This window comes from Ictalurus furcatus, chromosome 24, assembly GCF_023375685.1.
Source record: "Ictalurus furcatus strain D&B chromosome 24, Billie_1.0, whole genome shotgun sequence".
NCBI lineage: Eukaryota > Metazoa > Chordata > Actinopteri > Siluriformes > Ictaluridae > Ictalurus > Ictalurus furcatus.
This window is the reverse complement of record NC_071278.1, coordinates 15,070,293-15,080,214: the sequence shown is the minus strand read 5'-3', so window position 1 is coordinate 15,080,214 and position 9,922 is coordinate 15,070,293.

Sequence of the window (9,922 nt, the reverse complement as noted above, 5' to 3'; positions counted from 1 at the left end):
CTACTACTACTACTAATAATAATAATAATAATAATAATAATAATAATAATAATTATTATTATTATTATTATAAACATAGAATACCACCCAAGTTTTTAATTACATTTAGTTTAAGCTGCACAATCGAATTTCAATTTATATATAATTTTTTGTATTGCTGAAATTGAATTGAAAGTCAATATTTACTCACACACATTAGTGGATACAAAATTACATATTATGGGTTATTGTCTGTGTGGGGTGACATTCTTCCCACCTACCCGAATTTTGCATTATGCCATGCCATAGACCATTTCATTAAATCTATTGTACGACTAGGTGGTAATGGCGGTAAAAGCAACCTTGAACATGGGGGGGGAGGGGGGGTGCCTGATTAACCTGCAAGCTAATATCCACACACTGGGTCATTTTTTGTGGGAAAATGTGCTCCAGCTCAGGGAACCCAACAACAGCTCTATAATAAGTGCTCCAACTGAGACAATGTGCACTGGAAGATAAACTCCTTGTATTACTTCCTAATTCCCTAACCTCTAACTCTGATTCACATGTATAGTGGCAATGGCACTGCAAGGTCACACAGCAGGTTGGGTATGTATTATGAATGGACAGGGACCACAGGGCAGATTTACTACATCAAATCCCACTTAGAGACTGCCTCTCTCCTGCAATTTCCCTAAGCTTTCTGTTTGAGTGTGCTCAATGCCCTTTGAAAAAATATGTAGTAACAAGTCATTGCTGTCAGGGGGGAAAAAAACATTGTGCTCTTTTGAAAATGAAATGCTGACATTTGGTTAAAAAAACTGTCAAGTGTACATATATTTCTGCTAAAATCACAATTACAAACATTAATGGAATGTGTTGTTAGGTCAAAACCTTAAACTTCAGTTCTTCTCTTGGGCTATCATTTTCCTTTAGTTTCTCTACTAGCCAGTAATTGTATGTTTGTATGTTTCTAGTTGATCACGTTCATAAGCAGTTTAACAGCAAACCACCCCCTGTGCACGTTGTTGCATTTACAAGTGAGACAGAGATGGGCTGCAGCTAATGTGAGTGTGTTTGTGTTTCTGTTTTAGAAGAGGATGGGAGAATGTTCTGTTGAATTGTTGTGGCAAGGATAACTGCTGTCTCCATCTGGCCATTGTGTGTAATTAATGAGATGGAACATAGTGAGATGCTAAGTAAAACATTTATCACAGTGGGCGAAACCCTCAGTGAGAGTACAACTAAGTTAAGGCAGAAATAAAAAGCTAGAGCAAATTGCTAGTGTTGGGTCAGAGTACACGCTTGTCGAATTAGATTTGAGACCAAGTCATTAACCAATCGAGTCCAAAACGGGCCGAGTTGGACTCAAGTTGGAGTCCTTAATGGCCGAGTCCAAGTTAAATCTGGCTTGGGTTAAGAGAGTAAGTAAATTGAAAAAAAAGATTTTTAATTGCAATTGTAAACTCAACACTTAGCTGTTAAGTTAATATTTAATTAAACATAAATATAACAAAAAATACCAATATAAAATTTTCCCATTGCCATTTTATATTTTTATTTCATGTCATCAGCACCTCAACTAGTTTCCTATCAAAAAATGGTTTCAATGAAAAAAAGGGATATAGAGGTATATGTAGAACTTTTATTATATTACAAGTGTATGGAAATACAAATGAACCTGTTTTTTTTTTTAATTGTATCACACTGAATTGTTTCCTCCAGTACGAGTTGACATTTAAATTATTTGATTCCTCTCCCTCACAGTTATATAGTCTGAGAGAGAGAGAGTACAGAGTAGAGTTACATTTAGCAGCATGTCATAACAACAAGCTTCATGCTTTATTATTGCTTTTAATCTGTCTATGAATGACAACAAACTCATTTCTGAACACAGCTCTGTTCTTGTAACTTTTTTTTTCATTTTAATACCTAAAATTAATAATAATAAAAAAAAATCCCTATCAGCAGGGTTTATGATATTTACTACATTAAGAAGTACATTTCACATTTTACGTGAAATCCAAGACTGGAATCACCAAATTCTAGTGTTTATGGGTGGGCGAAATGACTACAATCTTATTTCACGTTAAAGATATGTTTCTTCATGTAGGTCTATCAGTATTCAAGTAAGAAATACTACAGAAATTGAATAAAGCAATTAAATGTAAAATAAAATAGACTTCACTGTATGACATATACAGTGATTCTTATTAAATTTACTGAAGTTATTCAGTCAAAAGGGTGAGTGAGTGATTTTCTCTTTGTCTTTTGTTGTTTGACTAACATTAATGACACAGACAGCAGCAGGTTTATTAGATTGCTGTCACTTTAAGATCTAATGCACAGATCCAATATACTGTATTGACACACCTCTGATTTTTTTCAACTCAATTCGATACTCGCACGATGAAGCGAGTGAAACGCACCGAAACACACTTGAAACGTGCGCACAGAAAGCTCCCTGATCAGGCAGGGAGACATTCATTAATTTTTTGTTATCTTAATTTTATGTTGTTATTTATTTTTTATCATGTTACACATGACACAGACTCGACTGTACTCTGAAAAAATTCAGAGTCCAAAATGTCAGAGTCTGTGTCAAGTTCGAGGACATATTTACCCGAGTGCGTGACAAGTCCAAGTTCACTCATAATTGGACTTGAGTCCGAACTCAAGTACCCCAACTCTACAAATCGCATCAGGTAACTACACACAATGCAACACATAATAGAAGAAATGTAGAAGAAATATATAAAATTCATAGAAGAGACATCCCTTAGTCACTTGACAGCCAGCATGACAAAGTTATTTTAGAGCCAGTTTGTGTGTGTCAGAGCTTCTAAAGTGCTTGCCAGAGGGGAGAGGAAAGATCTGGATGAGACCATAATGCTTGGTCTATTGTTGGAGTTCTGGGTGGACAGTGGCAATGATTTTTGAAGCAGTTCTAACTACTAAGTGCCTTATGATGCAGCTAATTTCTGCTTCCTGGTAGCCGATGTCTAACTGGACCTGTATACCACACACACACACACACACACACACACACACACACACACACACACACACACACACCTGGCTGAAGTCCAGTATATCACTGATTGAAACAGACCAGTGGTGAGAAGATGAAAAGGAAGTAAAATTACCTTTGATTTTATCGATCTTTAAATAACACCTTTTTTCCTCCACTAACTGTTGCCTCTATTGTGTCTCTTCAGGTTACCCATTGCTCAGTTTGCAGAGAGTGAGTGCTTCCAGATGACCGAGCTTTATGGATACACCCTGTCCCTCAGCCCACAATGCTGCTCTTAACCACAGTTTCAGCTTTTGCTTTAGAGGAAAGTGTGGAATAATCTATTGGGTGCAATCTTCTGCATATGGGATCTCAAAATGATGTATACATGATTAGGGACAGCCAAAATGCACTGATGTGCTAGTTCTGCAAACAAAGTATAAGAGTACTTACAGAGCCCTGTACTTAACCTCGGCTTTATACTGGGTGAATGCTATTCTCATTTTTAATACCCCTGTTTCCAGCCATCCATTTTCCATACCGCTCTCCTACACAGGGTCGCAGGCGAGCCTGGAACCTATCCCAGGGGACTTGGGGCACAAGACAGGAGACACCCTGGACAGGTTGCCAACCTATCGCAGGGCACAACTGCAGACACTACAGACAATTTGGAAATTCCAATCAGCCTACAATGCATGTCTTTGGACTGGAGAAGGAAACCAGTGTATCTGGAGGAAACCCCCGAAGCATGCTCACAGGGTGGAGGTGGAAATCGAACCCCCAACCCCGGAGGAGAGAGTTAGAGTGTTAGAGTTAGAGTGCTAACCACTAAGCCACCGTAATATTCCTGTTACCATAGATTACAAAAATACACTAGTTTCTATCACTTAATCCAAATTGTTTTACCTTTAAAGTCACACATTTTGTTCTCTACATACATTAACTGATAGAAAGTAACTTTGTTGGTTGTAGTTATCAATACAGCAGTCGTACATTTCTGCATGTGACTGAGAGGAAACGGATTTCTGGCTTGTACAGAGCCAGACTAGCTTATCCGACTCCACGCTGTCTCCTGCCAACTCTGTGTTGACTCGCAGTGACCCTTCCTTCTAAAGGGACAGGTGGAGCCAAACCATGCCAGCTAAATGACTCATACATCATAACAGAGCCACCATTATTTATTTTTGCAGTGTATGACTTTTTTAGGGGTTTTTTTCTCCTCATTTTGCCTCATGTGTGAACCAGCCAATTGTCCCCATACGGTCAAAAGGTATCCCTATCCTTGTGGAGACATTTGGTCCCCACCAAGATAAATGCCTATGCACACGTAATTTTATTCTATTTTATATGCATATATATTTTAATTTAATAAATTTTAAGGAATTATGATGAAAATGCTGAAACATTAAAGCAACCCTCCAACAGATGTTTATTTTGGTTTCACTCCATGTATCTCTGTATTTAGAAAAAAGCTGATAAATGTGATAATGAAAGTATAGTTAAGTATATACTAGCTATATTACTCTGTGAATAGATGAAAAAGTAGGCATAAGCTCCATTGATGAATCAACTGCAAATTCATTACCAGAGCTGAAAGATTACAAGATCTACTAAAACTACATACAATCCCAATTCTGAAAAAGTTGGGACAGTATGGAAAATGCAAAATAACAAACAAAAAGAGTCATTTGAAAATTCAATTCACCCTGCACTATATTTAAAACACATTTTTAACACATTATTTGATGTTTTACTTTGTGAATTTCATTTATTTTTGAAAATATATACTCATTTCAAATCTGATGACTGCAACACACTCCAAAAAAGTGGGGACAGTCGACTGTTTATTACTGTGTCACATCAGCTTTTCTTTTAATAACTCTTATTAAGAGTTTGGGCACTGAGTGAAAACACCGAGTGGTTAAGTTTAGCAAGTGAAATTTTCCCCCATTCATCCATTATGTATTTCTTCAGCTGTGCAACTGTACAGGGCCTTCATTACCTTATTTTGCGGCTCATAATGCGCCACACATTCTCAATGGGAGACAGGTCAGGACTGCAGACAGGCCATGCTCGCACCCGCACTCTCTGCTTATGCAACCATGCGCTTGTAATCTGGGCAGAATGTGGTTTGGTGTTGTCCTGCTCTGGATGGCAGCATATGTTGCTCCAAAATGTGTACATATCTTTCTGCATTAATGCTGCCCTCACAGATGTGCAAGTTACCCATGCCATGGGCACTCACACACCCCCATACCATGACAGATGCTGGCTTTTGGACCTGACACTGATAACAGCTTGGATGGTCCTTTTCCTCTTTGACCCGGAGAACACGACGGCTGTTTTGTCCAAAAACTATTTGAAATGTTGACTTGTCGGACCACAAAACATGATTCCACCCTGCTACTCTCCATCTCAGATGAGACCGAGCCCAGAGAAGTCAGCGGCTCTTCTGGACAGTGTTGATGTATGGCTACTGTTTTATATAGTAAAGACTTAACTTGCATCTGTGGATGCAGCGGCGAATGGTGTTTTCTGACAAAGGTTTACCAAAGTATTCCTGAGCCCATGTCAGGATATCCATTACAGACTCATGATGGTGTTTAAGACAGTGACGTCTGAGGGATCGGAGATCACGCGCATTCAGAAGTGGTTTTCGGTCTTGCCCTTTACTCAGAGATTTGACCGGATTCCTTGAATATTTTAATTATACTGTGCACTGTAGAAGGAGAAATGCCCAAAATCCTACCGATTTGTCTTTGGGGAATGCTGTTCTCAAACTGCTGGATTAGGTAAAACATCAAATACCCTGTCGCTCTATATTTTTTGTTTAAATACAAGTCAAAGTACATTTACAAATCACTTCTCTTTGTTTTTATTAGCATTTTCCATACTGTCACAACTTTTTTTGGAACTGAGGTCCTAGTAAACTTAGGCCACTCTTTAAAAGCTGTAATCAATGTGACTGTCTTCTAAACGCTAGTAAAGCCATAGGACACAAGTTAAGTCATAGAATTAAAATCACCAATGACATTTTATTTATCATTTAAACCAACACAGGACCTCCTGTGTCAGAAAATGGCCGACATTTTCATAGAATACAGAACTGTTTAAAAAATATTTTATAATTAGGCTGCATTTTAATGAAGTGAACACTTCACTTATAAAAACAGGACAGATGTGTGCACATTTTTTATGGTGCATCTTATACCTGCCATATATTTAAATGCTGTTTAAAATATCTTTTGCATGACTAAATGGCTCATCATAAAAGCTTTTGGGTGTGAATTCGCCTTTAGTATTCACGACTGAGTTGTAAATTGAGAAAAGGTGTCTTGCATAAATGGAAATAGGGGTTTGTATGTATATATGTCTCTTAGGGGAGACTGGTGTGTCTCTTTGGGTCAGATTGTTTTCAGATGTGTATGGCACTTATCAGTTTGTTCAGCTGTTGCTGTGTCCCAGAGAGAATAGTGTGATGGGTCTGTGTGTGCATGTTTCCCTGAGGTAAGATCTGTTCACATGTATTTGTGTGTGAATGTGTGTGTTCCTGGCAGAAAAGTAGTTTACCTGCATATGTATATATGAAGAGTGCGATCACCTAAGAGTGTTTTGTTTTTGTTTTTTTTTTGTCTCAGTCACCGCTTCGCTGCCATGACAACTGCATTAATCATGACATCACTGTCTCTGAGTGAGTCATACTGTGCAGGTTGGTGCAAAAATATGCTGTACACAGTGGTGTGTCTAAGAGAAAGACAGAGACAGACCGCAAGATGCAACACTGCATGATTAGATACATGAGAGTTAATATTAGCAATCATGCCTTTGAACGAACAGATATGAACACATAGATTTCAACACTGGACTTCCTGCAGAAATTCAGTAGACACTCACAATTTTATTCATCTATGTACCAAAAATAACACATCTTTGTTTGGGGAGCATTACGATTACAATATTGAAAAGTAAAATGTGACAGAATTGAAAAGACATAAAGAGAACACAGCACATAAATATATTATTAAAAGTGTATTGCACAACTGGTTCATAATCATTCCCGTTTATGCTTTATATGCTGGGATATACATTAACATAACAGAATCTTGCTAAGCTGTGATATTAATGTAACAGAGGCTCATAGTGGATGTAATGAACTTGTATATCTCTAATACAAATACCATATTCATTAGGGCTGCAGAGATAATCTTATTTTAATTGTGATCATCCATTTTTGGCTTCCTCAATTAATCAATTTTTTACTTCCTGTTTCATAATATAATGTAATATATACAAGTTAACGAATATAGAAATCTAATATACAAAGTAAAAGGAAAACCTTTTTTTCTGATTTAAGATACTTTCAGGTTAGCTATAAGAAAACCATTTGATTCCTAAATTGGATGAAAATTGAGATGTCAATACTGAGCAAACTAATCATGATTATCATTTTAGCTGTTATTGTGCAACCCTAATATTCATGGTATTACCGGAAATATTACATATGGAATTATCATCTATATTTCTACATTCAACACCAAATGAAAGTGAAATCAAGCTTCCAGCAGATGTAAATGTGGTAATGAAATGAGAAAGGAACGTATATCCCAGTTATATTACAGTGTCAAATGATGTAAAGGTAGCTGTGACTTTATGAGCTCCAACAGTGAGTCAACTGCAGATTCATTACGCAGCTGAAACATTATATGATCTACTAAATCACTTAGTTAAGAAACTGTAATCTATGTGACTGTCCTCCACATACAAGCTAGAATAAAATCGCCACTGACATGAATTTGCAATTTAGACCAACACAAGCTCAATGTCAGAAAATGCCCGATATTCCTACAAACACAAGAAAATATTTTTTGACTGTTTTCTGCACCATATAAGAGCTCATTAAGCACAGAACCATGCTCTTTTTAAATTTTATTTTGGTCCATTATGTTTGTGAGAGGAAGCAGGAAAACATCAGCACTTTAGGCCTCACACTATTCCCTATTGAAAAAAAAAAAAAAAAGGTAAATATTTCACCACAGAGTGGCAGTATAAAACAGAGATGTATTTGCCTCTACTTAGTGCAACAATATTCTCATCAGTATTGCAGCGTGAATATTGCAGAAACACAAGAGTTTCGACTTCTGAATGTGTTCACGTTGACTATACCAGAGCAAAAGACAAAAGCAAAAGACATTTTGACAATATTAATACAATTACGATCATTTGATAACTGCTAAGGCTGTACACTGAGGTACACGAAAAAGATTATATGTCATCAGGACTGCAGAGAAAGGTAGCTCTGATTAGAAAACCAGTAAGAACAGTGACGACCACACCAGCAACAACAAACACTTTAATACTCTCAGAACTGGTGTGGACAGCTACTATAACAGAAAGTCATAGACTGAGGCATTTGTTTTCCAATGCACACTCATATATTCAACCACACACACACACACACACACACACACACACACACACACACGTACACACATGTACACACATGTACACACACACACACGTACACACAGACACACACACAAACAACTATGGACATATGTATACACACATTTTTGCACATACAAGTGCAAATTTCTGACTTTTCCACATTATACCTTTTCACACTTTCACACATTGACACAGACTGAGATCCTATACAGAGTGTACTTTTGTGTTTAAACACAAATGCAGCAGTGTTGTAATATCAAAGCAGTCTCATGAAACATTTACATTTCACTAAGTACATATACATGTATTCTACTTGTTAAGGCTAGCAAAAATTCCTTTTTTGATATGTGAGAGTCAGCCAGAACAAGTACGAGACAGTATTTATTCTGCATTTTAAACCATGATAAGTCTGTATTTTGTCATCACAGCTGACGAAGACCTCCAGTATAGTATCAGTGTCAAACGTTGAATAGTAAGTTATGGTGGTATGTCTAATATCCATCATAATTACAACACTGCACAAGCCTTTATTTCCTTTGGGCCATATTCAGAGTTGGAGACTTAAATTAAAAGATAGGTTGATATTTACACAAGGAAAGTTTTTTGTATTCAGGGCAGAGGTCTCTATATATAAATCTATATATTTACTTAGAATAGGACATACTTATACTCTTACTAAAGTTAATTTTCAATCACAGAAATGTTCTTTGACTTCACTACATTCTGTGGTATTCCTTGGTTACTGTTGAATGTTAATGAATATATGTAGTTTTAATAATTAGCTTATATCACGCATAATGAGATGGCGAGTCTCATGATACGCTGCAATGGTTTAAATGTGGACGCAACAACCGCTCACTTTTTTATTGGCTCTCAGTCCTGGAGAGGGGGAAAAGCGAGTGTGTCAACAGAGGCAGGACACACACATACACACACATACACACACATACACACACATACACACACTCTCTCTCTCTACACACACTTCTCTTCTGTTCTGTTCCATAATCTGTTCTTTTATTCTCTGTTGTCTTGTTTAAATGCAGATGCTGACAACTTTGTGTTGTTAACATGTTGTGAAAATAAAGACAGTCAGCTGATAGGAAAATGTTTGTTTTTTGGGGCATGTGTGAGGTTTTGTGTTGAAAATGACAGATTGTGTGTCACTGTACCCATCACAGGACTGGGATATGCTGTTTCATCTTGAACCCAGGTTTTATATCATATAAACAGAACAGACAGTTTTTAAGGAGAGGTGTGACTTACAGTTCTCCATATAGTCTGAGATTCAGGATTTTCCCTTCATTTTAATCAGATCCGAAGCAACTAACTTGCTACTCGAGTAGTCTTCTCATTGGATACTTCATTACGCTCACTCAAGTAATTATTAACATTATTACTTTTACTGTTACTGGAGTAATTACTTTTACAAGGAGTTTTACTTGTGCATGAGTAAAGTTTTGGGCTATTCTACCCACCTCTGAT